We start from the raw sequence: 15,467 nt of genomic DNA, 5'->3' as shown, positions 1-15,467 counted from the left end.
GAAAAAAGTGCAGAAGGCAGCACTTCATTGGATTCCTAATATCCAGCATATCAACTAATTATGTATCGACTTTTGCAGAGCATGTTTACACAAGGCATCTTGGCCGGCAGCGTATGGCAACGTGTGAACAGTTCACCTCGGTATTTTCAGGTCAGACTACCTAAATAGGTCAGCGCAACATCAGGCAGAAAGCACCCTTCCTTTCTAAAAAGAGAAGCTGACAGCTTTGCACAGGCCCCTTACATCCCATCTTCTCGCAGTTGGGGCAGCTGCGCTTAACATGATTAACTCCCTTTACCTCATGGCAGACCTTTACTGGCAGGGCCACTCCAGAGTAACCGTGTCTCATAGTGCTCTGGCAGAGGTCTATTAGTCATCAGCAGGTTAAAAGGTCAGATTAGTAAATCTGCTTAAGGCATACACCCGACAGGCAGGGGCAAGGATCTCAACCAAGGACGCGGAGCACAGCCACTGCTAATGCGACTCCACTTCTCCGGATCTCCAAAACGCCAGAGCAGGCAGAAGAGGTGCACTGCGCTCGCAGGCGCTACCTTCACCGAGGAAAGAGTCCATCCAGGCTCGGACAGACTGCTGTAACCTTACAGATACTCCACGCGTTAACAAGTACAATAAATCCAACATGCTTGTATTTCCCAGACAGAAACCCCAGATTATTAGCAACAGTTAACAACACAATTACCACAGGACTTCTCAAATGGATTTCTCTACATCCTTGCCTACATCGCATTTTTCTGATCCCGATGAGGTTGCACACCAGCGCATCTCACAGCTTAAAGCTGAAAATTTTACTGCTGGAATTTTAATCAAAAGTGATAGGAACATAACCTTGAATAAAGGCTTAGAGGAGAGAAAAAGCAGGTAAAGGCAAAAAACCTGATTGAGCAACGAAAATACAATTTTGGTAAAAGAAAAAATAACCCTTGGGCCGAGCCTTACTGCCACTTTCACACTTTCTTACAGAAGTTCAGACAGTTTTGTAAGTAACACTGTCCAAAACCTTCAAGTGACAGCACCTGGGGTGAAATTTTTAAACATGCTATACAAGCAAAAAGTTCAGCTGTTTCCACCTCCCCTTAGCATTGGCAAGGTTATCATTACACTGTGTCACTGCTGTAAAACAAATCCAGTCATCTGCTGAAAACAGGGTAGGGACTGCATCTGCTGGGGTGTGCCAAGCGAAACTCAGCAGCATCACAGCACATGACTAAGCATGCATTCCGGTACGTCAATACTCAACCATCAATTTGAAAATAAAGGTAATTTCTTCTTATCTCCCTCCTCCCACCAATCTGTGAATATGGGAGAAGACAGAACATTGCAAATTAAGTTTAAGAAGCCTTAACAAGAAAAAACCACCACACTACAAGATGTGAAACAACTATTCATACAGGACAATAACTGTTAATATTCTATTTAAGATTAAAATGTATCACGTAAGAAATATTAGAAATCAGGATCCTATTTCTAAAAATAGAAAGGTGACTACAGATACACTTGACAGACATTATTCATGTGAATAAAGACCTGTAAGGTAAATAAATAATTAATGTTAATGTTGCCTTTTTTGCTTAATTCCAACTGTGAGAGGCAATACTTATGTTGGCAATACCCCTTTCCAATAACTAGGTCCAGGACAATCAATTAGTTTTCATTTGAAATTCCCCAGACCTGGCAGAAAACAGAAAAGCTCACTCTCTTCTGGATATCTTCCCCCAAGAAAGCAGAATAATTATTAAAATCATAATGGAATCATCAGCCAAAGGAAGAAAACACTTGGCTTTGGCTTCACTACCTCCTCCAAAATTAAAAAGCACATTCATTTCAGTCCTGCGTCCGGCAAAATATTCCAGCAAAATATTAGGCAACAGACAAAGCCCATAAGGAAAGTAGAAAATTTGGATTCAAAATGTAGGTTGCTTCTTAGTATGACAGAGGTGTATTTTTCTCATTAGAGAAACAGTCATTAAAAATAAATGTAATGAAGGCTTCCATGAACTCACCAGAAGCGCTGATCACAACCTTACAGTGTGTTGATACCTAGTAGGAAAGTCAGACCAAGTAATTAAGTAAGTTTGCTTTCTACTTTGTAGAAGTACCAGTAATATTCTCTCACACACATTTTCAATAAACTTTGCATGTGGATTGGCATTTTGGCTGCATAACCGCTGATAAGGCAGACAGACAAAGAGAGCCTTGCCATTCTTTGCTTGTCTGTATGTTACCTCAGTAGAGTGAATAAAACTGAAAAGCAGTGGTTCACAGCCTCTTTGTGCGCTAGAACTATTAGAGTAAAAAAACCTGTGACATATCTGCATCAATATTTACTTCTAAATTAAGTCCTGTATGCAAATGCAGACCTTCTATACTATGTATGCCATTCCTTTATTTAATCTTGGAAATCAATGAACTAAAAGAGACACTTAAGTAATTATACAGCATTTTCCAGAAGCCAGTGTTTGTAGTTATACTGGCTTGAGATTTCAAACGAGCCAGATCGCCTTACAAATACGTATCCTATTAAGTTCTGGGTCAGTTATGTCCTGTTGAATGTTTTGCTTGTCAAAGAACCCACAAAGCTTTACCTCAAAGGGCAAAAGAGTTTCATATTGTCATTGCTTTTTAGAACTACCTGCTTTACCTGACCATCTGACAGGCGCATACAAATGCTCCGTTAGAAAAAGCTGAGTCAAGAAATTCTGTCAAACACAGTGTTAAGTCATTTCTGTACTGTCTTGAATGTCAGGTTGAACCTTGGACTCACCTTTGTAAGAGGAAAGTATTGTGAACAACACACAAAAATGTCTCACCTTGCTCCGAAATAGCTGTGTAATTCCTGTTGTTCTCTGTTAACGCATGATAAACATAAGATAAATGGGAAACAAATATTCTGACTCCATAACTGAGCTTGAAGATGCTTCTACATGCAAGTTACTAATAACATCAATCCATTCATGAAGTCAGGTGGTAGTTAAAGCAGCAGCTACATACAGGTTCAGTGGTATATATTTAAATGTATGGATAAAGAAGGCCTTAAGATATTATAAGCTTCTGCATTTGTCATGAAATAGCATTAGAAACACTGCTGGAGCCCTCTACATGCATGCATTCAGGAAACAATCACAACTCCTTCCTCAGTAAGAAAGAAAATGGAGAGAAAGAAAATAACCCTGCCCTTTGCATTTTTGCACAGGCAAGTCTAAGATAAAGTCCTTGTGGATCTCCTTTCCCACATAAACACACAGAGGAGAACTCCCCGTTGTGGAGTTTCATTCCCAGATCAGAAGGAAACCCAGACAGAAATCCTCCCTTCTGAGCGAGGGGCCAGCATCCCCCTCTGCCACCCATACCCAGGCCTCTGCCAAGCTCCTGGTACACGACACAGCTCCCCGTTCCTGTGCCAGCACCCACTGCTTCGCATCTCCCAAAGAAGCCATCCCCCTCGCATCTCCCAAAGAAGCCATCCCCCTCGCATCTCCCAAAGAAGCCATCCCCCTCGCATCTCCCAAAGAAGCCATCCCCCTCGCAGGGCTGCTGTCAGCCCCAGCATGCCTTAACTCTTCGATAAAGCACAGAACATGCTGAACTGCCTGTGGCGAGCATCCTGCTGAGTCCACCTTCGGGGGAGAAGTGGTGCTCCCAAAGGAATAAAGCCATTCCCCTCTGTATGCTCTTCTATATTTATCTTGAAAATTGATGTGAAGTATTCATTAAAGTTACTCTGCAGAGGATACTGAAGGCAATTGCACAAAGCAGGTTGGCCTGGTGCACATTAACCTATTTTCCTGCCTGCTTATCTAAGCATCAAAGTTACAAATAAAATGTCACTGACCTGTAGCGCTGGTTGTGTCTTACTGTACCGTAAAAAAGTAGCTCTGCGGTATGTGCTGGGGAGTATTACATTACTCATCACCCCTCTGCTGCAGTTTCAGCTCAGATACCTACTCCCAAATATATACCAGGTACCCAGGACAAGACCCAGTCCTTCATTAAATATTTGGCACGTTGTCTCAAATCACCTTTGACATACAGGGTTATTTATACATCATGCCACATTGCATGCCTCTGCGACAAGATAGCATCACACAATACTGTATGTCAGGAATGCAGGCAACAGATTTAAACCAATCCTCGCTTCAAGACACTTTTACTAGGAAGCAGGTCACAAACTGAGTAATATCCGTTTTATTCACTGAAAAATGTATGCTATTCATTTCCAGGAAATAAAGTCAACCACCCTAATCCTTCTCCCCTCTCACATACACCCCCCATCAGAACAACAGAAAGATGGTTTCTTTTGTCTTAACAGGTTCACTGTTGGGATGTATTTAGTTCTTTATGCAAGCCTTATTCTCCCTAATGCATTTGCTAGGACACCTAATGTTGACTTGGTGCAAGGGCAGTCTTTCAGAGTAGTACAGCAAGAGGGTGTCTGGTTACATCCACTGAATTCAGTTTTGAATATGCACAATAGTTCATATTTATGGCGCTTGTTTCCAAGCTTTAAATGTGCACATTTCTGATATTACTTCAACCACATTAATGTTCTGAACACAAATACTGTACAGAGAGAGGAGTTTCAGGTGTTACTTTTAAAAGTCCATAGACGGAAATGGGAGGAACCTGCAATCTGCATTCATCTTATGAAGCAAACCTCTGAAATCTGAAAAAACGGCTCTTGACTTCGATATTATTCTGCCCCTACAGCTGTGCAACTACTTAAACAATTTTCTGAACTGATAGAAACAGTTGGTTGCACAGGTGGCAACCATAGGAATCCTTAGCACGCAGTGAAAGGGGAAAACCAAACACGGGGCAGAAGGCTAGGAGTTTGGATCTGAAAGAGAACTCATTCACATAAATTATCCAAACCCAAATATCACATTTCATCAGCAGTTCCTTCAGTCCAGCTAGGATGGAAATGAGACCTGGAGAAGTAAGTTTTCTTCTCAGGATGCTCACTCCTTTACAACCTCTTAACAGGTGAAAACCAATGGAGATTCAAGTGTACAAGTATACACTGTGCCAGATCCACAGCTGGGGTGAAGTGATAAATAAATAAATAAAATCAGCACTGACTATACACTTACTACCATGAAGTCAAGCCCGAGTACTTCCTGCAATACAAGCCTGGAATTTTCTCCTGATCAGTTCAGATTGCTACTTAAAATTATTCCCCAGCTCAGCACAAGGTGACACAGCATAAAGAAAATCCACAATAAAGAGCCTGATAACAAGCATACAATAGATGATCCTGTATGAAAAGAAGTTGATCTTATGAGTAAGCAGAAGCCAAATACTACCCACTATCTCCTAACGTTCATTAAGGGTAACATTTAACCAGAGGGTTTTTTCAGCTGGAAAGGGTGTCAACAGAGAACATTGTTTTGCATTATTAATTTCTCTCTTGCTTTTAGCAACTGCCTTCAGAGACTGCACTTGTTTCTCTAAATCCTTCTGTGCTGCTCCCTGTGTGCACAAGTTTAGAGGCCACGGCTATTGCACATCCCAAACACTGCTAAAAGATGGGACTCACCTCAGCTGGTAACACAGATTATAGTTATTGCGATATCCTGTCATCCAATGACATGCAAAAAAGAATTCCACTATCTGCCAAACCCAAGCCTTCTCAAAGACAGGAGAAAATGCATCTTATGCTCCTGTTCCACTTGCTGCTTTGCTTTTTTTTTTTTTTAACCTGTTAATAATTTTTTTTTTTTTTTTTTTTTTTACGAACTCCATCATACATGATTTGCACATGATAGATTAGGAAAAAACATCCTGGAAGATATAAAAGCCTTCCAATTGGCTTTTGGAGCTGCCTATTCAGGTAAGAAAATGGCAAAATATGCTACCTGAACCAAGTAGCGTTTTGATGTACTCAGTCTTTCAGAAGTAACGCTATATAAAAAACCAAACCATAAAATATGTAAAAGAGTTAAGATAAGCAACTGAATTACCAAAGACTATTTAAAAGTTGATTATAAAACATCCCCACATATTCCCAACAAAAATTTCACCCAGCTTTGGAAATTCTGTTCTGCTGCTTGGCTATGGCAGTTACACAGAAGGATAAACTGTAACACCCCCTTGGGCATTACTGCAGTCTACAACAGGCAATAAGCTGCAAGCTTAAAAGGTCTGAGAAGGATTTATCGTGAACTAAGGGATCCAAATAACCTGCTTTTTAAGAAGCCAAAACTCCACAACACACACTTAAAATGGCAGGCGCAGTCATTTTAGAAACTGAATTGGTAACATCCACTTGGCTGAACGGAGCAAGTGGAGAAAATACTGACATTATTTGTCCAGACCAATGCAGACAAGATGCCAGTGATGAGAACAAAAGTTTAAATCTAATCCACATATTCCCATCACAATTCAAGAAATCATCTGCCTGAAGGAGTCAGGCCCCAAACAGGAAATTTTCTGAGACCAGTCAATAAAATGTAGCTAAGTGTCTAGAAAGAGAGAGGCAGGTGATCTCTGAACCCATGGGTTGTCTTCAGAATAATTCTCTCCTCCCAGGTCTTACCATCACAGCTCTAGGAGGAAAAAAGCAAGAAGAAATGAACCCAAGTTCAGACTTTCCTCCTAGTTACATCAATGTTACTGGGACACTGAAATAAAAATAATCAGAACTTGAACTGAACACAAGCTAGGGCAGTAGCGTCTACTGTAATTTGTGTTGTGGTAGGGTCTACCTTTCCCAACGAAGAATTGGGCTTCTCTTCCTCCCTTCCCCACACAGTAGATTGCTCACAAAAATTTGGAGAGGATAATAAAACAAAACAAAACAACCCCAACCCCAAACGCCTTCCTGAACAGGCAGACCAGAGCAGGAAGAGGGGTTGATAGCACATGCAGCTCAGATTTAAACACAAGTCAGAATTTTTTTTCCTTTCATGGAACTAAGAGTCTAAATATGACAAAAGTTCATTTTGGGGAAGTTTTTACTTGCTTGTAAATGTAACTATGCATAGATGAAAGAGTTATTCTTAGTCATCTTCTCCATGTCAAAAATAAACCCAGCAATTTCCAGAATGTGTCACTATACAATATTAACTATGTATCTGCACGGTCACTGAATCAGTGGACACTTAATAGCCTTAATTTAGAATATCTGTATTTTCTGGAAACAGTCTAATGTACTGTGCTGGAGTACCCCAAACTACTAAGACCACTTCTGAAGGAGTCAATTTGCAGTATAAACACCTCTAAAACCGGTCCTAGAGATGAGCACAGCAAACAGCGTGCCAGCCCTTAGCAGCCAGGCTGCCAGACACAGAGCAGAGGCTGCGTTTTCAAATTAATGGACTCCTCACACAGAAAGAGCTTGAAAAGAAAAGGTGCCTCAAAGAAACAATTCACTCGCATACAAAATGCACATGCTAAATCTATGTTACATCGGTACACACGTATGATACAGATACATGCATGCTGGGCTGCATCTACAGCCATACAAAGCAACCCCTGAGCCTTCCCGTAGCTCGTTGGCTCCAGACACAACACACGAGCAAGCTAAGAAAATAGAAAGACTGTACAGGGAGGAAGACCTCAATTTCAGTCATCTGAAATTATCTTCGTTTTAAGGGAATCAAAAAACACCAAGCCCCTAAGCAGCAAAGCCTCTTCCACTACAAAACAGAGTTTTTCTGCTGACGCCAGGGGAATCAAACTGAGACTAAGGACTCCTGAGGAACAGATACACGTTACCAAGGACTCACAACAAATGTTACAGCCACGTGGAAGAGTCCCAATGGGAAATATATAGCATTTGAAAGTTTTCCCTTGAGTTTTCAAGATACTAATTATAAAATACCAGAGCAGTGAGACAGCTGGAGCAGATACAAGGTACGTGCTAAAAGAGGTGAAAGACTTAAAGCATACTCACAGAGAAACCAGCTAGCCATCACCTCTCTTGTTTTATGGTTTCTTACACTCAAGAGAACATCTCCAGCCAAAAAATAGTCTCCCTCATCTCCACAAGGAATGGGACATGGACACCAGACAAGAAAATTCTGCTTCAGAATATCTTAGAAAAAAAACCAAAGTCTTTTCAGATCATACTTACTTCTACATTCTAGACAAAACTGAAGGAAACCTCAACTCCTCACAGACAGCGATGCAACCACCACCCTGATTTCAACTTTAGGGCAGCATTAGGCAACTCGGAACAAAAAAACAAAGCAAAACAACAACAAAAAAGAAATTCAGAGTTTCAAACAGAGACAGCTTCTCATTTCTGTATACTTTACCGGTTTGCTAAGAATTCACCTAGTTTTACAGATAGGGCAGGAAAAGTCACGTCGCTTGCTGCGGGCCATATGGCAAAAGGAATTTGGATGCAGCATCCTTCAGTTTCCCGTTGGAACTTCCATTTCTCCCCCACACAGTATAAGCTGCATCTCCAATATCTTTTTCTAGTACTATGAAGAGAACAGCACTAAGCGATGCCAAGCAGCATTTTAAAACCTTTGTCAGGTATCACCTTGACACGTCTGTTTAATGTGGGGGATAATGTATTTTTTGCAGCAACGATCTTGAAAAGGAGAACTGAATAAAACGCATGAGTTGAACGTGCTGGTACCCGGTTGGTCAGCCCAGTCATAAAGCAGCCTCCTAGCACACAGCCTTGTGGTATGGCGAAACCAAGACGTAGGAAACGGACTGAGAATTTCTCAAGCCAAGGCTTTAGCTTACGCCTGTGCTGTAAGTAGGTGTGTCCATTCACACCAGCCAATGTCTGGAATACTGATGTCTTCTGGCATAGGTTGCTGGCGACCCCATCACCCCAACCCTGTGCTATTGCCCCACAGGCTCTGCTATCTGCCCGAGGCGGGGAGGCAGCAGCGATAAGGAGGAGGAGGAGGTGGGGCAAGATTCAAGTCAGGGGACTACAGTAACTAATCACCGCTTTGGACAGCAAGTAAAATGGTTACAAAGATAAATACAGCACTGGTATTTTAAAGACAACTTGTATCTTCAAGCAGAGAATTGTTGTACCCTTTTCCAGTTTCTAAAGAAGTGAAACTTGACAAAAAACGGAGACTGAATATAAGATTCAGTCTGAGTAAGACTAAGATCAAGGATGTGTTGAGTGTTAAGTAAGTCAACATAATTTTAATTCTTAAAACGTTTACTGACCTCATAATACACAGGGGAAAACTGTATAATATCTCTAGAGTTAAGAGCAAAAGTTTGCTGATGCTTCAGCACAGTATTTTAGAAGTGCATTTTTCAGATGCATCCTCCAGAAAGGATAAAACCCCCTGTACTTAGAGAAATACCCAGATACTTCAAACTAAGCATACACGGACATACACTTATTTAGAGTACGTACACAATAACAGACATGAATTCCAGTTTGGTTGCTGGATAATTGTTTTCCACCCATGTAATGTAATTAGCAACCAATACAAGGTGGCAAAATAGGGAAGCAAGAAGCCCTCTTTTCTCCGAGATCAAGGCACTTCAGGAGCATCAATTAGATGTTAATATCCCTGGGCGGCAAGCGTGACAATTCTTATTAAGCCATTTTAAAGATTAGGACACTGAGTCACAGAGAGATTAAGAACTTCCTCAAAACCAACACCAGAGTCAGAGAAGGGGCAGCTACACCCCAGCCAGGCCTGGCGGCCCGAGGCTGCACTGCTCCACCTTATTGCAAGATTCAGAGTCTCTAAGGAAAAAAAAAAAAAAAAAAAGTCCACACTCAGGTGAAGTTTCCTGCCTACGCCAACACGCCTCAGTTTTGACCTGCAGGGACCATCTTTAGATACGAGAATGCAGTTTGGTTTCCACGCTCAGATTGTGTTTTGGCTGAAAGTACCAGCAAGGTTGCCAATTGTAAACGGTTTTTAAAGTCGACAGAGACTTCCAGATCTTTTCCGATAAGCTTGAGAGAGAACTTAAAACTTTTTGATACTGGTTCAACCCTATAAGCCTAGGGGCAAATAAATCTACAATCACCAGTCTTCGAGCCAACCCAGGGCCAACTATCTCAATTCAAGTCACATGCTGAATTTACACGTTAAAAACGTAGCGAACATGACAAGACAATTACTATCACAGGTTAACACGTACTTCAAAGCACAAAGAAAAGCCCAACGGATGCCATATTCAATTAGCCCAAAAGGTGAGCGCAGAAGGACGTTATGCCGATTAACGCTCTCCTTAAGACGCGTCCAAACCAACAGCCCACTTCAGTGTTGCAACACGTCTGCAAAGCATTTCGCCGTCTCGGTCCCGGGGGCCTCGCCAAGCTGAAGTTACCTTCACTCTTCCCGCGTCGCCCCCCGAGCCGGCAGGAGAGCGACCCCTCGGCGTTACCCCGCGCTCCCACAACCGCGCAGGGGCAGGTACAGCCCGCAGCTCCGAAAGCGCCCCGGCCGGCAAAACCCCCGAGCCGCAAAGCCAAGCGAAGCGAAGCCCAGCCCTGGGGGCAACCGGCCGCGCAGCCCTCCGCTCCGCTCCGCCGGCCACCGGCCGCCCGCGCCGGGACGCCGCCGCCCGCAGCGCCGCCACCCGCGGACGGAGAGCCGGGCTCCTCCGGCTGCCCTCGCCCGCGGAGGGACCCTCCTGCCCCGGCGGCTGCCTCCCCCCTCGCCCAACCCGCCGCGGGGCGTCCCGCTCCCACCGCACCTGCTCCGCCCGCCGCAGCGCGCCCCGCGGACCCACCGGTGGCGGCGCCGGCGCCGGCTCCCCTCCGCATGCTGCCCGCGGCGCGGCGCGGCTCGGCTCGGCTCCGGGCGGCTCGGGGCGGGGCCGGCGGACCGGGGCGGGCGGAGGCGGGCCGGCCGCCCCAGCCCCCTGCGAGCCGCCGCCGGGCGCCCTTGCGCTCCGAGCAAGGTGCGTTGCCCTCTCCTTCCTTCCTTCCTTCCTTCCTTGCCCCACGCCCTCCCGTGGCTTTTCGCCCGGCTGGAGGCAGGGGCTCACCTGCTTGGCCCGGGTCCGGCCCTGAGCGGCGTCCCCGCGGGGGCGGTGGAGAAGGTGCCACCTGCAAGTTTGGGGAAGTGGTGCGTGTGTCAGCGCATCCGGCAGAGAGGGACGTGGGGAACTCGGCGACGGCTTCTTTTGCCTCTTCGGCTCTGTATTTGAGGAAGCTTAACGGTTGTCATAGATTCAGGAGGTTTAAGAAGATTTAGGTCAGCGAGCAAATGGAAAACTGGTGGAAAGAAAGCTCAAGATGGACAGGTAATGCAACTAACAGCACTTGCACTACAGCTCCTTGACTTTGATCAACAAGAACAACATCTTGCTAACGGTAGAAGTGAAGTTTTGTGGAAAAAAAGAAAGAACGGAGAAAAACAACTGGGATTCACTTGAACTGCTGCAACAGGGAGGGTAAAATGCTCTGCAGCTCGAGCTAACCTAAAGGTTTGATAAAAACCTCAGCAGGCCTACTTTTAGGTAACTTAAAACATTCCTACATATTTTGACATGTGCCACGCAGGCAGTATACCTTAAGTGACCTTGAAGAAGGCTGTGGCAAACAAGCGGGTGGGAACATACTGTGCCATGACATGAGCCACCTGACCTTTTTCACACTTGCCTGCTCTGAGCCAAATTTAAAGCTGCTTTGGATAAAGTGGAGAGAAAACAAGTGTGAATGTGGCCCTATTTAACCATGCACAGCTGAATGTAACACAGTCTCTAATGAGCCAAGCATTTAACCAACTCTCTAAAATAATTTGTTGACTTCAAGGTAAGCGTTCTGTTGTGGAAAATACCTCTCATTTGGGTGGAAATTTGTCTTCTAGCGTTGTGCTTGGCTGAACCCAAGTTTTACTCGATCGTTAACTTTTGAACTGCAGTATGTTTATCTGCTTATTTAACTTTGGGGGATTAAATGTACTTTTCCTCAAAGTGATAAAAGCTAGAATATAGAAGTAATGGTGCATACTGGTTCCCTGCTATCTACAAGACCATCTTCTTCAGCAGCCTTGAGGAAGGCAAGAACAAGGAATGAGAAAATGCTCTTGGCAAACTTCCAGCAAAAGTGAACTGTAGTTGCAAAGGGGGATGTGTGTATGAAAGAAATAATATCTATATCATTTGTACAAAGTCTTCCTAGTTTGAGGCCAGCAGTGAGAGCCACATGAAAGCAAGATTCCTCCACAAAGAACGCAGAAAATACAAAGTCAAAAAGAATTTAACCCCTCCTGCGGAATATTCCAAAACTTCCTTCTTGGTTAGGAAAGATGCTTACAGCACTGGCCTCCCATCTGTCTCTTCACCTTTACCAGCTGTCCTCTTTCTTCCACTCCTCTCAGGAAAAGTTAGGGCCATAAGAAGATAAAACTTTACTGCCAAGTCCTTCCAAAATTTTCATGCACTCCCTAGGGTGACGTGCCAGGGGCTGCATGAAGACCACCAGCGACCCTGCTATTGTAATAACTATAATTAGTATATTTAGTGATTGTCCTTAAATATTTGAGCTTTGAAAACGGCCAAAAGATGAATATATAGTTCACAGTCACTAATCTGAACTATTATCATAACCGTCTTTTAAAATTATGTTTCATTAGATGTTACTTAACCAGAATTAAGAAATTCTTTATTCATAGTCACACCTACTTCTCTCCCAAGGAAAATGTAACTAAGATACAGTTTAATCACTCTGGGCCAAGATGAACACATTTCAGTAAAGATTAGATTAATAAACCCTAATCAAGCACCACAAATTTGGCATTACATGTGGCTCTGTCAGCTACCCTAGCCCACTCCCCCTTATGTGAAGCATGGGACGCTCAGCTATAAAGGGAAATAGCAACTTCCTGGGTGCTGCACAGCCTCCCCTTCCAGTGAGACCGAGTTCCTAATCCATTCTTTTTAACAGTGCAGCTGCTTTGTAATTTTTTTTTCCTTCGGTCCTAGCCCGTTCTCCCGCACTGGAAAGACAGGAGAAAAGAGTAAGAATAGCCCTTCTGAAAAACACTCTAGCCTTACCAACTAGTATAAAGCCATGCGTGCTAACTCCGCTGCAGGATGTTCATCCCCTCACTGTGGCTGATTATGTAAAGCACTCCCTTTCCTGACATGTGCAAGCCTATCTATTCAAATTCTTGTAGATGTAATACTATCTACATATCCAACACAATAAAAGCTCTTCTTGTGGTATTTAAACAACCTGCCTGATCCTTTCTGATTAATTTTGGATTTTTTCAAAGTTAACTGAACTTTTGTATACAAAAGAGATGGGCTGGTTGTTAAGTCGCAGCCTGGGTCTCAGGAGACTGTGCCAAACTCCCTCCTCCACCACTCATCTCCTACATGACTTTGAGAATCCATGCATCCACGGTGTGTATCGGTTCGTGGCCTATAGCGTGCAGGTAATAAGACTTCCTTACCTTATGGGGGGTGAAACCCTCATATGAGGGTAAAACCTTGACATTCTACTACATCACATGAAAGGCCATTATGGGTAGCATAGGTATTTTCCTGGTCTTGAAGTTTGTCATCATATTCCTCTCTGGTGAGAATCAGTAGTTAAATATAAATTTTCATATTCTCTTCCTTCAGTAATGCTTTTTGTTTTAAATGAACATATAAAGCCATTAGAGTGGTTCTTTTAAAGGAATTTGGCTTTATAGATTGAGGAAAAGAAAATAGATCTAAGGAAAGGAGGGTGATTTCTTTATGTGGGAGCATATAATTTTCCTGGAGCCTGGAATAGCTGGATTTTCTTACCACATGTGCAGGAAATAGCCCTTCCTACCTGATCCTGAAGTATCACATAATACCCTTAGTATATAATGGAACTATTCCAGTGTGATACACCTTCTAAGCAACATTTCTGTTCAAGTTTCCAAACACATTAACAGATTTATACATGTCTATTGAGGAACAGTTCAAAACACTGGTTCATTGGCAAATAATAAATATTTAAACTATTCCACAGGGTCCCTGTTTCCTAATTAAAAAACAGTACCAACAAAACACACCTAGTTAATTTTCTAGCCCTCTTCCCACAGATGACTACAAGTTAATTTGTTAGGGAAGTTTGGGGATGGGTTCTTCATCACCCTACCTTCCTCATATTCACAATTTCTCATACACTCAGTGCTTCTGCTGCAGTAACAGTAGTAGGGCTCCCCCACACTGGCACAGAACTGCCAAGATTTGTATTTGCCCTGTGTTGCCTCTGTCCTTTAAGAGGGCAAGCTCTAACAAACTATCCCACAGCACACCTGGCCAGTAACACATCCCCAGGTTGGTAACATTAGTCCTCCTTTCTTTAGTCCTCCTTTCTTCAATGCAAATACCCTGTTGTTTAGGGTTTAGGCATTGGGCGGGGGGGGGGGGGGGGAAGGTTTTTTTAGTTTTGTTGGGGGGGGGTCCCCATATGTGAATATTTTCTCTGATATTTTGACAAAAAAGGAGATAGAGCTTGTCTAATGCAGGTTACTGACACAAATCTAGGAAATTTCACTCTTTAGATCATGTCCTTGCTGGTTAAATCTCCCTGAAGCTAAAAAGGATTTTACTGATGTAAAATTTCTAATAATACATCAAATCTGAGCACAGGATGATCTCTTGCTCCCATTATCATGCAATATTAATTGATTTTTTTTCTTAGTCACTTTGATAACTGCAATCTCATCTACAGAGTACCTAGCTAGCCAGCACCAGTCTCTTCAAAATCTTCAGTTCATGAATCAAAAAATCCCTTCTTTGAAGGCAGAAGAAATGAGCCTCATACTCTCTAGGATAACTCTCATTTTAGTAAGGCACAAAATTATAATCCCATTTTTATTCCTACAATAGAGTCACATCTCAGTGTCATTTCACTTTATGTAAGGGATAATGTCAGCTTTAGTGATGATGTAATTACAAATCATGGAACCATTTTTTGAGTTCTGAAAAGCAACAACCAGAACCTTAAGAAGTTTGAAACTTCTCTTGTAGCACATATGATTTTGTAAGGTATATTTGAATTTTGAGAAGAGTTGACAGATAATCAAATAAGGTGGACTTTATGAAAGTTACAAGAAATCATTATTGTAAAGATTTGCATTTGCTTCTTCTTTTTATTGTCCTTGTTGTAGCCAGTCTTTTAGTCAGCTGTTAAAAGATTTAGTCTTCCACAGGGATATATTTGGACATTTTCCTTAAGGAATATCACTAAAAGTCTTCATTTTATTAATGCCGGGTCCTCAGTGCCCTAAGGTCTTTATTCCACAGATATTTTCATTTCTGACATTTGGGCTTGTGTGCTCAGATACAGTTTTGATTCTGCTTTGATTTGCAGAAGTCACTTCTCTGAGAAATACATGAGAGAATATCAAAGGCATAGAGCAACTTCTGTTGAAATAAATGTCAACATCTCATTGACTTCAGAGAGAGAAGGATCAAGTAATTAAACGTGGTTTTGCATGGATTCCAATAGGCTTTGGATCAGGCCTCATTTTCCTAGCTAGTACTTGCAGCTTTGCTGCGTTGGATTC

General features: G+C 42.8%; 1 protein-coding gene across 5 annotated transcripts in view; it reads right to left on the bottom strand.

Moving 5' to 3' along the window:
• Positions 1-11,005, bottom strand: part of MICAL2 (microtubule associated monooxygenase, calponin and LIM domain containing 2) — a 136,607-nt gene extending 125,602 nt beyond the window's left edge. For 2 of the 5 annotated variants that reach the window (XM_049819933.1, XM_049819932.1), the window contains exon 1: positions 10,699-10,743. The gene's annotated coding sequence lies outside the window, so the exon portion shown is untranslated. Of the gene's footprint in view, positions 1-2,021; positions 2,042-10,662; positions 10,744-10,956 lie in introns of those variants that run through there. The other 3 variants (XM_049819930.1, XM_049819928.1, XM_049819931.1) reach the window with 3 other exon arrangements.
• Positions 11,006-15,467: the final 4,462 nt, after the last annotated feature.

This window comes from Accipiter gentilis, chromosome 17, assembly GCF_929443795.1.
Source record: "Accipiter gentilis chromosome 17, bAccGen1.1, whole genome shotgun sequence".
In the NCBI taxonomy this organism is placed as follows: Eukaryota; Metazoa; Chordata; class Aves; order Accipitriformes; family Accipitridae; genus Astur; species Astur gentilis.
Note: the sequence above shows the minus strand (reverse complement) of the source record. Positions and strands in the feature narration are given on the sequence as shown.